General features: G+C 48.3%; 2 pseudogenes; both read right to left on the bottom strand.

Annotated features, from left to right (window-relative positions):
• Positions 1-281: 281 nt before the first annotated feature.
• LOC112582817 lies at positions 282-10080 on the bottom strand (annotated as a pseudogene).
• LOC112587612 lies at positions 5882-9385 on the bottom strand (annotated as a pseudogene).
• Positions 10081-13421: the final 3341 nt, after the last annotated feature.

Below are 13421 nucleotides of genomic sequence, written 5' to 3'. Positions count from 1 at the left end.
CATTGCACAAGTTCCAGGATATGTCTTCGGATCCAGGTATCAGGATTGGGATTGACAGCTAGACTGCATGTTACTTTAAGAGCATTCATTTTATTCTCTGCTTCCACAATAAATGTAGCCGAATCATCAGTTCTATTTAATCCCATAAGGTGGAGAAAGGGTGAAATGTCCCGAGTTCCCTCCTTGATTAGAAAAAGAAACTTGAAGTATTTATGTCTTTTGCAATAGCGAGATACTGACTTAAATATGCATATTAGGAAATAAAATGACTAAAAGAGGCATTCAAGCATAGTATTTTATTTTGTTGAAAATACTCTGAAGTTGTTTCTCTGAACATAGAAAGAATCCCTGAGTCCTGTAATAGCAGATGGTATTTTTTCCCATTATCATCATTTGCAACAATGAGATTGCCATACATAGAAGAGTCTGATTTTTCACAAAATAGAAGAAGACAGAAAGTGTCCTATTTGTGGAGATTTCTTGTTCAAGTAGTTAAACATTTTGGTGCATGGATTCCATCACTTAGCACCAAGAAAAAGAGGTAAAATAGGTTGGGGGCAAAAAGAGACTGAGGAGGCTGTTCACCACATGTGACAAGAGACATGAGACAAGGCAGCCACCTTGTCATCATAACTGGAAGGCAGGCTCTGAATCTTGGGTGTGATCTCCTGACTCTAAAGTGAACAGCAGGAGAACAAAGGCGGCCAAGCAAAGACTGAGTCCTGAGGCCGACAGAGCACCTGTCAGGCAGGACCACTCAGTGATGGAGTCTCTGGGTCCCCAGGAGGCTGCTGACGGGCAGGCCACAGGCTGAGTCACAACTGCTGCTGCTCCAGGAGCACAGGCCTGGCCTTACCCCTTCCCACAGTCTCTGCTGTGGGGCTCCTGCCTTGCCTGCTTGACCCAAGCCACTTCCTGCGAGAACAGGCCTTTGGAGGTAGGTCTGCAAAGGCCTCCCTACCCCTTCCTCCTGGGATGAGAGCCCGGCCCCTCTCATCTTGGCCCCTTGGGTGGGTCCCCTCCCCGCTGGCACATCATGCGAAGCTCCCATGCTGCTCTCAGCCCCTGTGAGTCCTGCCCTGCCCCTGAGTGCCTGCTGTTCTTACACCACCTGCCAGGGGCCCTGCCAGCCAGCAGTCTGTGCTCAGTCAGGGGACTTGGTTAAACCCTCTAAGCATCAATAGGCCCTCAGCCTAGTGAAGGCCTCTCCCTTTTCACAATGTCACCTGACAGTGGGGACCTCTCAGAACTCAGGGCTGAGCTTTCTGAGTTTTGCTCTCAGGTGGTACAGAGTCTTATTCACCTGCTCCATTTCCAGGGTGAGGAGGTTCAGTGAGGGGCAGGGGTTGGCTGGGATTAACTTTCCCTGTCCTCACACCAGGCCCTGTGCCCCTGCCTTCCTTCTGAATTCTTGCCTCAGTACCTCTTCTTGTAAAGGATACAGGCTATTATGATGCCCATTATGAAGAAATGGGAGAGAACCCCGGTGGCGATCCAGGTGATGTGATTGATGGCTAGGGCCGGGGGCTGCATTGTAGAGGGTCCCGTGGTCGGTGATGCTGCAAGGAGAGTAAGAGTGAAGCCCTTGTCCAGACCCCAAGTTCGGCAGATGCCTCCTCACCCCCCTGACTCAGGTACCCCTATTGTGAAGACAGTTTACACACATCACATGGAGATCCCTGAGATAGGTCCCCAGGCGAGATGGAGGGAAGGGAGGAGGCCAGTCCTCACGGGGCTCTGACAGCTAATGGGGGAGCAAGGTTTCCAACACAGCCACTCAGTCCTGCTGTGACATAGAGGTGGTGACATGAGGATGAAGTCCTCAGGAGCTGACAGCAGAGGTGGTATTGACAGATTTCCAGAAGTAGGATTGGTGACATTTAAAAGAAAATTCTGGAAAGAGTGTACAGTGAGAAATAAATCCCAGAAATCAAAAAGATGTCTACAGGTTTGGGATCAGCAAAAATCCATGTTCAATCGTCCAAAGGCCTGTGCTGTGAGGAGAGATGTCAGGAGGTGGAAGAGGAAGGAGGATGACAGAGGATCCTGGGTCATTGCTCTCCCAGGATAACTCACTTCTGACGGATCACTTAGTCAAACACACACACACACACACACACACACACACGAGGGGTGAGTCCATGTCACCATGAGAGGAGTATCACTTTCTCCTCCCTTCTCACTTACCCAAGGTCTTCAACATTTTCTCCCAGTGCACCATGAAATCCTGAAGCCAGGACCGACAGTCTCCCATGGAGACCTTCTTCAAGAAGTCGATCACAGATCTGTCATTCTCCCACTTCTCTTTCATCCATTTTGCCTCCAGCGTGATCCACTCTCCAGTGTCCATTCTCCGGATCACAGTGGAGGCTCATTAGTCCATTCAAGCCAAACGGCCAGGATCCACTGATGTGTGTGTTATCCTCACAGCGACATGTTATCCTGGCCTGCAGGGTGAGAGGGTCTGCCCCCACCATGGGAAAGAAAGAGCTCAGCCTTTGGGCTTGACAGATTCTTTGCCCCACTTGGGTCCACCTCCCTTGGCCCAGCTAATGTGGCCCTGTGCTCTCCTCAAAGGCCACTCCTTCCACTGGACTACTAGGGAAGGACCAATATCCAATTATACTCTTTACTTACAAACAGTGAATGTAGCTGAGCCCCTAATCTGGCCCTCCTGTACTTCGACTTTCTAACTTACCTGTGACTGTGTGTTTCTCCAGTGTAAAGTCATGCAGTTGGTCCCTAATGTTTCTGAGTGTTTCGATCTGTGTTTCCCAGGCCTTTATAGTTTCACTTCTCCCAATGGACTTGTGAATATGATCTTAGCATGACCACAATCATAGGAGAGATAAAGCTCTCCATCCACCTGGCCTTGAACCTCACACCATGGCTGTCTAGGTCTGGGCTGAGGGTCGATGGTGAAGTTATAGGAAAGAGAGTGAGTATCTGTGAAGGCAAACCGCAGTGAGGGTGAGGTTGGGAGAAGAAGACCCATAAGACCTCCACCCCAGTTCTGTGAGAGCAGAGTACAGCTGCAGGGCTGGGCTGACATAGCAGGACAGCTCCGCCTGCCGCCCCCAGCCCCTCACCAGTTACGACTGAGGAAGACGACGAAGCCTCAGTCAAGCAAGAAACACCACAACCCTGGATATGCCCCATTTCCACTCTGCTCACAAGCTCCGCACGTGGCACTAACCGACACATACGGTTCCCAGGGATGGGCCAGGCTGGTTCAGAAGGAAAGGCCTAAACCCAGAGGACTGTCAGCTTCTCTCTGAGTGTCCTGTGGAAGATGCAGAGGGTAAGGCAGCTGTTCCTGAGGAAGCGGATCACAGCCAGTGGGGCTGGGAGTGGGGAGGATGAGCACAGAACCCAAACCTAGATAAGGGAGAGTTTATAATTACGGGTCACTGGGCTTAGCAAGGCTGGGGAGATGTGGTGATCTCCCACTAGGACAGGTTTTGGAAGCCGGGAGAAAGGCCTGGCCCACACAGCATGAAAGAGAAAGTCCAGAACTTCCGAGGCAGGTAGTAGAGGAGGGGATCCAAGGCTCAGAGAAGTGAATCTGCCAGGGCGGACACGGTATGAAAGGGCAGGAGAGTGTGCAATCCACCAGCTTCATGGGAAAGCCTGATGGACTCTATGGAGCCCGAGAGGAAAGCATGGATGAGAAGCATCTCCAATAGCTCAAGGATGAATTGTGCAGGTCAGGGATGGTGGTAGGAGACTGTGTTCCTGTGGGCTTCTATCAGGAACAGGGATGGAAGCTGTGGAAACATAAGATTCCAAGTGGGGGGTGCTCTAGGGCAGCAGAAAAGTAGGTGCAGTGGTCAAAGTGGTTAGAGATTCTCAATGCCAGCCAGGGCCTGACTGCAGAGAATATGATGCTGGCTCATAGCACAGGGCGATCCTAACGGCAAGCAGATGGGCAGGAACCTAGATACAAACTGTACCATTGAAAGAAATAGAGACAGAACACAAGGCTGGATGATCAGGAAGCCAAAGGCAGCCATCCCTACCAAACACCTGATCCAGGCCCATTTTCCGGATCTGAGCCACTTCTCAGAAGGTGTCACCAAGCAAAGAAGCCATGTTCTAAAGAGGAGGGCCCTTTCATCACCACATCTAGTGCAAAAGCCCTTCCATTCTTTCCCAAAGAGCCACATGGTTATTCACTGGGGTAAGTGAAGATGCAGAAGCAGAAACTACTCTCACATTCACGTTGCACCTAGTGTGGTCCTAATATCAGGCACAGGAAGCGTAGCATCACCATGGTCCCCCAATTGTTGAAGCGATGCTCGAAGTACCAGGTCATCAATGGATAGCAGTCCAGGTTCTGCTTACAGTGGTTATCACTGGGTCCACAGACCACACAGTGGTCATTTCTCATGCCCTGGACTTGTGACAGGCATGGAGACCTGAGTAGCTAGTAAATTATTGTGTGGTGAAGGCTACTGTATTAGTGAATTCCAGATTCAAACTTCAGACCCTACCTCCCCATTCGCCAATAGTCCGTGTACACAATATCCTGAAGGAAATACAGAGACAAGTGCCAAGCTGCAACCTCTCAAGGGCTGCAGGGGTGTGGTCCCTATCCTATCTCCATTTAATACCACTGTGGCCTTAGGTTTCCTCTAATGGTACAGAAGAAATAGTTTAGGCTTCGCGGACCCTAGGTCTCTGCTGCAACCTGCTGTCCCAGCACAAAAGCAGTCACAACTGGCGAACGATGAGCATAGCTGGAGCTGCTTCTTGGGCAGATGACCCAGCAGAACCGGTGACATCAGAGGTATCTGTGGCCAGAAAGGTGCTATGTGCCATTTTCTACTTGAAGGCTCACAACACAGACCCTACGTGTTGCAGTGGAGAAAGTCACACCATTTAAACATGGTTCTTGGTGTGGTCCTGGGGCCTGGCAGAGATGAGGCCTCTGGTCATGGAATGGAGTTGCCCATCTTGATGAGGGCTCATCAACCCCTAATCATCACTTCAGCTAGGCCAGCCGTCATAGGATAGAAGTGGTTATGTGTTTTGGCATAAGCAGGGCCACCGGGAACAAATAAGACCCATCAGCAGCTGGCCTAGATGTGACACTAGAGTTGTTATAGAGCCACTATCCTCTGCTCACACCTGTGGCTTCCCTTATGCCACTTTGGAACAAATAGCTACTCTGTAGCAAAGGAGGGGGGTGGTCATTAGCCCATAAGTGCTGGATGGTTTTTATTTTCCTAAGACAAAGTACTGCATGTTGAAGACAAATCACTCCCAAAACTAGTGAAAGAAAGCAAAACTTTAAAGGTGAATCAACTGCATTACCTTGTAGAATTAAGAAAATAAAAAGCAGTTGGTAGTATGATTGTTAGTCCAAATATGTGTGTTTAAACAATTTAAAAAACTATTTTTTAAGAATATACCTGTACCTCTAAGGCAACTATGTGTAAAAGATTTACACAAACATTTTCAGTTCAAGCTAATAAAACTGCTATTGAGAAAGTATTCCACATCAGTAAGTCTGTCTTAGAAAGTTCAGATGCTAAAGCATTCCTAAAGCTTGGTGTGCTGAAAGACAAATCTGCCTCTGTGATGCTGGGTGATGTATGTGACTGGCTGGCTCCAAGTGGGCCTCGACAGGCACCTTCCTCCTGACGCTGGGGGACTGTGAGAGGAGAGTCAGACACAGGCCCCCAGGGCTGCATGGACCTCTGTGAGACACTGGGCCAGCTTCTGGAACTCCACCTCTCCTCTGGATCGAAGGCCCAGCACAAGCCATCACATAAATAGTTCATTAGGACAGCTGATAATCTGGGCTATTTGGTAACCCTCTTTCAGGTACTGGGCCACATCAAATGGGTAGATGTCCACTTAGGGCATTTGGCCAGAGTCATAAACACATGGGCTCTTTTAGTAGCAGCATGCTGACTTCTTAGTTGTGGCATGCAGGATCCAGTTCCCCCACCAGAGATCGAACTCAGGCCCCTGCATTGGGAGTGTGGAGTCTTAGCCACTGGATCACCAGGGAAGGCTGGAGAACTCATTATTAACCAGACTTTCAAAAGCCATCCATTGATCCCGTGTTTTTGTTGTTCCCCAGATAGTGAGAGTCCATGGGGAACAAGACTCTGGAGAGGGATTGGCTTTGCTCTTAACTTGAAGTTGTCATCAATGACAGAGATTCTAGGAGCCAGGTCTTTGTGGAAGACTTCTCTTCTGACCAGGTAGCTCATTCCACAGGCAATCTGAACAGCCATGTGAACTAGCTTTCGTTGAGAAGCTTCCTGCTGACTATTGGCCTCTACATATTTGCACTGTCATAAAAACAATTTAAGATACCCCCAGCTCATGTAAGGCAATCCACCATGGGCTTTTCCCCTTCTTATGTTCACACATGGCTAATAGGAAGATTTCTGTGATGAAGATGTAGCTCACAACTTTCAGGGAGCATCGTAGTCACCTGAATTTCAGAAGCTCGATCTCGAACTGTTTTTACAAATGCTTGTTGCTCTTTATCTGGATATTATTCATCTACATAAACGCCATGGGAGGTACACCAAAAGGTACCTTCTTAGAGTATATCTTTTGAGTTCCTCTCCCTGGATAGATATTTTGATATCATTCACCTAAGCTCTGGCCTCCAAAAGAGCAACACTTCTCAAGTCGTACTCCTCTAGCCACAAGGTCGGATAACGGCAGATGGGAGTTGTATTGTTGGGTGTGTTGCCTCTCACATACTGAGACATCTGGGAACGACTGGGACTGAGACAGCCCTTGGGAACTACTGCTGGTGCTGATGCTATCTCCCAGTTCAATCCTTTTCACACTATGAAGATGCAAAACAGCTAATACTAGTACCACAAGAAATATAACTGGACAGCAAATCCCTACGCTGACATAAAACACATGTGTAGACACGGCTGTAGACAAGGCTGCATGTACAGGATCATAAATGGGTTCTTCTGATAGTGGTTTTGTCCAAGGCTGAAGTTTTCCTTCCTCAATTTCTGGATGGCAACTTTTCCTTCATTTCAACTCTAAGACTGTGAAGCTTTTTGAAGTTACTGTCAAGTTGAGGTGCATTTAGTGTCATAACTTCAGAATCTACTCTGCCAGGACAGGACAGCTCGAGCCCAAACACTGATACAGTGCGTGGAAGCCCCGGGCCGCAGTCAGCCTAGCAGACCCAAGCTGTTCCAGCGGCAGCCTGCTGGATCCCCATCCCAGGGAGACCGCCCTGCACATCCATCCTGCTGTGAGCGCCCACCTCCACCGCCCAGGACAAGGAAGCTAGGCCACTTGCTGCTGCCCACATGGCCTGAGCTCTTGAAAGACGAATAGCTCCTACCCCGGCCACCCTCCCAGTGTTAACTGATCCATCATAAAGAGCGCTGGTCCTTCAAGGGCCCAGAGCAGTAGGGAAGGGACCGAATTCCCTTCAGCAGTAGTAAGAAGGGACCAGAGAGCAGTAGGGAAGGGACTTACATCTCTTCAGCAATAGTAAGAAGGGACCAGAGAGAAGTAAGGAAGGACCTGCTGGTCCTTCAATGGCCGAGAGCAGTAGGGAAGGGGTCTACTTTCCTTCAGCAGTAGTAAGTAGGGACCAGAGAGCAGTAGGGAAGGGAGGTACATCTCTTCAGCAGTAGTAAGAAAGGACCAGAGGCAGTAGGGAAGGGACCTGGTGGTCCTTCAAGGGCAGAGAGCAGTAGGGAAGGGACCTACTTCAGTTCATCAATACTACGAAGGGACCAGAAGGAGTTCTGTGCACAGATCATCAATTCAGTTCAGTCGCTCAGTCGTGTCCGAATCTTTGCGACCCCAGGAACCACAGCAGGCCAGGGCTCCCTGTCAATCACCAACTCCCGGAGTCCACCCAAACCCATGTCCATTGTGTCGGTGATGCCATCTAACCATCTCATCCTCCGTCGTCCCCTTCTCTTCCTGCCCTCAATCTTTCTCAGCATCAGGGTCTTCTCAAGTGATTCAGCTCTTCACGTCAGGTGGCCAAAATATTGGCGTTTCAGCTTCAACATCAGTCCTTCAAATGAATACCCAGGACTGATCTCCTTTAGGATGGACTGGTTGGATCTCCTTGCAGTCCAAGGGACTCTCAAGAGTCTTCTCCAACACCACAGTTCAAAAGCATCAATTCTTCGGGCCTCAGCTTTCTTTATAGTCCAACTCTCTCATCCATACATGACCACTGGAAAAACAAAGGACTTGAGTAGACGGACCTTTGTTGACAAAGTAATGTCTCTGCTTTTTAACATGCTGTCTCAGTCGGTCATAACTTTCCTTCCAAGGAGTAAGCATCTTTGAATTTCATGGCTGCAATCACCATCTGCAGTGAGTTTGGAGCCCAGAAAAATAAAGTCAGCCACTGTTTCCATTGTTTCCCTATCTATTTGCCATGAAGTCATGGGACCAGATGCCATGATCTTAGTTTTCTGAAAGTTGAGCTTTAAGCCAACTTTTTCACTCTCCTCTTTCACTTTCATCAAGAGGCTCTTTAGTTCTTCTTCACTGTCTGCCATAAGGGTGGTGTCATCTGCATATCTGAGGTTATTGATATTTCTCCTGGCAATTTTGATTCCAGCTTGTGCTTCTTCCAGCCCAGTGTTTCTCATGATGTACTCTGCATAGAAGTTAAATAAGCAGGGTAACAATTTAAAGCCTTGATGGACTCCTTTTCCTATTTGGAACCAGTCTGTTGTTCCATGTCCAGTCCTAACTGTTGCTTCCTGACCTGCATACAGGTTTCTCAAGAGGCAGGTCAGGTGGTCTGGTATTCCCATCTCTTTCAGAATTTTCCACAGTTAATTGTCATCCACACAGTCAAAGGCTTTGGCATAGTCAAGAAAGCAGAAATAGATGTTTTTCTGAAACTCTCCTGCTTTTAGGATGATGCAGCGGATGTTGGCAATTTGATCTCTGGTTCCTCTGCCTTTTCTAAAACCAGCTTGAACATCTGGAAGTTCAAGGTTCAGTATTGCTGCAGCCTGGCGCAGTAGGCGGCAGCTGCGATGGCGCAGAAGGGCAGATCATGGGCTTGTGGTTTTCAGGGCGGCTCTGGGTCCCTTTCCCGGGCTCCAGGACTCCCACTTCCCAGGGCCGGGCTGAGCCCTGGCGGGCCTCAACAGCATTTCCTGTACGTTCTGGCCCCCTTTTCTCCTAGCGTCACCTCCCAAAGTCCCCGCATTACTGCTTCACCAAGGCACCCCTGTTCTGGCCCGGAGAGCCCGCAAGCAGCCCGGGGGAGCCAGGGGAAGGGAAAGAGGAGAGGGCGGCGGCGCCACCCCCAAGAAGTTTCGCGAACCCCCGCGCACACCACCACCCCTGTTCAGGTCGTAACTCACCCAACTCCACCCCCTCCGCGCGCCCCGTGCAGGTTCATCCCGGAACGCACTGCCAGACGTCCCGCTGAACCAGACAATGAGAAGCAAGTCCAGGAAGCCAAGACGGGTCTCGGGGCCACCCATCTCTCCCTTTGCCACCTGGATCTCGATTTTGCAGGAGTGGAGCATGCCAGGTCAGAGGAGCGGATCCTTTCTGGGGAGGCAGACACTGCACTTCTGGGGCCGCCGACGTCGCTCTGCCCGGACGCCCCGCCCCAGGCAAGCCCGCGCAGTCATTAACCGGCGGCTTCCCCAGGCTGCTAGCTCGCGACCAGGGTGTTGCCACCTCCTCCTCTTCCCACTTGTTTGAACGATTCGCGGTCTGATAGCCAGAATATTCCTAGTTAGATCATTTTGTCATTTTGGTCTTCCTAATTAATAGAAATTGATCAGAGGTCGTCAGGGAAGAATTTCTGGCAAGAAGGTCATGGAGGGGCGAGCTCAGGGCTTCCTGCTTCCCCATCTTGAGCTTGCCTTGGATGATCACTGACCTCTTCATTGTATTGAGTTTCCTTAGGGTGTTCCATACCATCTTATGAAAACTTGAAGGAAGTTTTCAGCCAACCCAGTTATTGCTTCCGGTGCCAGTTCAGGTGGCAAACTTAATTGATAAATGTCGTCTGTGTCCTGACCATTCCACTGACCTGCCCTTCTCTCATCTCTCTCCCTCTCCTTGGGCTTCCTGAGTCCCAGAGACACAGCAGTATTGAAATTAGGTTAGTTCATCACTCCGCAAGTAGCTTCGGTCCCATTTGTTTATTTTTCCTTCAAAATTTCAATGCCAATGCATTTTGAAGAAGGATTCTGTGTAATTCTACAGGTTGTTTGCCCCTCCTTTTTTTTTTTTTTTTTGTGTAATTGTACAACCTTTGAAATTTACATAAGTTATAATGATCCAGTATTATTTGTCTTTCAAAAAACAACAACAACAACTTTCTCTTCCTCCCAGCAACCATCTAAGGGGAATTAAAGTTCCTGAAAGAAGGCCAATTCAAGATGGCTTCTACTCTGATAGAAACAGAAAACAAAAAGATGAGGAAAAGCAATAAAGAAATGGGTCCTCATCAAACTTATATACTTTTGCACAGCAAAGGAAAACATAAACAAAACAAAAAAATGCAAACTACAGACTGGGAGAAAGATTTGCAAATGATGTCACCCTTGCAGGTAACAAGGGCTTAATTTCCAAATAAATGACAAGCTCTTACAACTCAATAATCAAGACAGGGAACCCAATCAAAGAATGGGCAGAAGATCTAAATAGACATTTCTCCAAAGAAGGCATACACATGGGCAATAGGCATGTGAAAAGATGCTCAATATCCATATTTATTATTTTTAATTAATTAATTAAAAATTTTTATTTTATATTGGAGTATATAGTTGATTAAAAATGTGTGTTAGTTTCAGGTGTACAGCAAAGTGATTCAGTTATACATATACATGTATCTATTTTTTTACAAATTCTTTTCCCATTTATGCTATTACAGAATATGGAGCACAGTTCCCTATGCCACACAAGTCATTATTGGTGATCTATTTTAAGTACAGTAGTGTGTATATGTCAATCCTAAACTCCCAGTTTATCTCTCTCCATCACCTTTCACCTCTGGATATATGCCCAGGAATGGGATTTTGTATCATATGGTAGCTCTGAGCCTGCCTGCAATGCAGGAGACCTGGGTTTAATCCCTGGGTCAGGAAGATCCCCTGGAAAAGGAAATGGCAACCCACTCCAGTATTCTTGCCTGGAGAATTCCATGGACGGAGAAGCCTGGTGGGCAACAGTCCCTCGGGTGGCAAAAAGTCAGACACGACTTAGCAACCAAATCACCACCACATGGTAGCTCTGTTTTCAGTTTTTAAAGGAATCTCCATACCATTCTCCATAGTGCGTGTATCAGTTTACATTCCCACCAACAGTGTGGGAGGGTTCCCTTTTCTCCACAGTCTCTCCAGCATTTATTGTTTGTTCAGTTCAGTTCAGTCGCTCAGTCATGTCCGAATTTTTGTGACCCCATGGACTGCAGCACGCCAGGCTTCCCTGTCCATCACCAAGTCCCAGAGCATACTCAAACTCATAGACTTTTCAATATGGCCATTCTGATCAGTGTGAGGTTCCTTGAAGGGGGAAGGAGAATAAATGTCAGAGAATGAGCAGTAAAAGCTAAAGCGTCTCAGCCCCAGGATCCAGGACACCTACTGGGCAACAAGGACAGACTTTAGGAGACAGAGCAGGGTTGGTGTGCATAGGCCTCTCACTGCAGTGGCTTCTCTTGTTGCAAAGCACCGGTTGTAGTTTGCTTGGGCTTCCAAAGCACATAGGTTTAGCTATCCTGTGGCATGTGGGATCTTCCTTGACCAGGGATCAAACCTGTGTCCCCTGCATTGACAGGCGAATTCCTAACACTGTCCCACCAGAAAGCCCCTGCCACATCTTCTTTATCCATTCATTTGTCGATTGCCATTTAAGTTGCTTGTATGGCTTCTCAGGTAGCTCAGATGGTAAACAATCTACCTTCTATGTGGGAGACCTGGGTTCATTCCCTGTGTTGGGAAGGTCCCCTGGAGGAGGGCATGGCAACCCACTCCAGCATTCATGCCCGGAGAATCCCATGGACAGAGGAGCCTGGTAGGCCACAGTCCATGGGGTCGCAAAGAGTTGAACACGACTGAGCTACTAAGCACACACACATTCTCCTTCCCCTGATGGTGTCTAGGCCCTGGTTCCCACCTCTTACCCTGGGCCCACAATTCTCCAGCTGAATGGCCTCAGGTTCTGAGTCCTTGCCCCATGTCTCCCTCAGGGTCTGGGTCTGTTCTGAGCAGGCCTTCAAGGCATTAATTCTCCTCCAAGAGAAGCAAGGGTTTGGGCCTGTTATTGTCATAATGAAGGAAAGTCTGTTTCTCCAAAGCCCCTGTGGAGCCTCCACCTCACATAAGAGCTGGAGTGACAAGAAGTGGTAGCCAAGTTAAGTGTCTGTGAGGAAACTCAGGTGCTAGCTGGCATGTGCTGACTCACTCTTCATGTGCCCCACAAAATTCGTCTGTTGCAGCTTTGGCCCTGAATGTGATGGTATCGGAAGATGGGTGTGTGGGAAGTGATTGGTGGGTTCAGTTCAGTTCAGTTCAGTCTCTCAGTCATGTTCGACTCTTTGTGACCCCTTGGACTGCAGCATGCCAGGCTCTGCTCTCTGTCACCAATACCCAGAGCTTGCTCAAACTCATGTCCATCAAATTGGTGATGCCATCCGACTGTCGCATCCTCTGTCATCCCCGTCTCCTCCTGCCTTCAATCTTTCCCAGCATCAGGGTCTTTTCAAATGAGTCAGCTCTTTGCATCAGGTGGCCAAAGGATTGAAGTTTCAGCTTCAACATCAGTCCTTCAAATGAACACCCAGGACTGATCTCCTTTAGGATGGACTGGTTAGATCTCCTTGCAGTCCAAGGGACTCTCAAGAGTCTTTTCCAACACCACAGCTCAGAAGCATCAATTCTTCGTCGCTCAGCTTTCTTTATAGTCCAGCTCTCACATCCATACATGACCACTGGAAAAACCATAGCCTTGACTACACGGACCTTTGTTGACAAAGTAATGTCTCTGCTTTTTAATATGCTGTCTCAGTTGGTCATAACTTTCCTTCCAAGGAGTAAGCGTCTTTGAATTTCATGGCTGCAATTACCATCTGCCGTGATTTTGGAGCCCAGAAAAATAAGTCAGCCACTGTTTCCACTGTTTCCCCATCTATTTGCCATGAAGTGATGGGACCAAATGCCATGATCTTAGTTTTCTGAATGTTGAACTTTAAGCCAAATTTTCACTGTCCTCTTTCACTGTCATCAAGAGGCTCTTCAGTTCTTCTTCACTTATCCTATATCAAAAAGGCTGGAAGTTAGGGTTCACAAGGGGCTCTTATTGTATAGTTAAAATATGGCCTATTGTGGTGACCTGACAAATAAGGGATGAAGTCACAGTGGCCACATTGTCCTGATGGGCATCCTGTTTCTCCCTTAAGGTGATATCCTGTTTTTCCC

Source organism: Bubalus bubalis, chromosome 10 (genome assembly GCF_019923935.1).
Source record: "Bubalus bubalis isolate 160015118507 breed Murrah chromosome 10, NDDB_SH_1, whole genome shotgun sequence".
NCBI lineage: Eukaryota > Metazoa > Chordata > Mammalia > Artiodactyla > Bovidae > Bubalus > Bubalus bubalis.
Note: the sequence above shows the minus strand (reverse complement) of the source record. Positions and strands in the feature narration are given on the sequence as shown.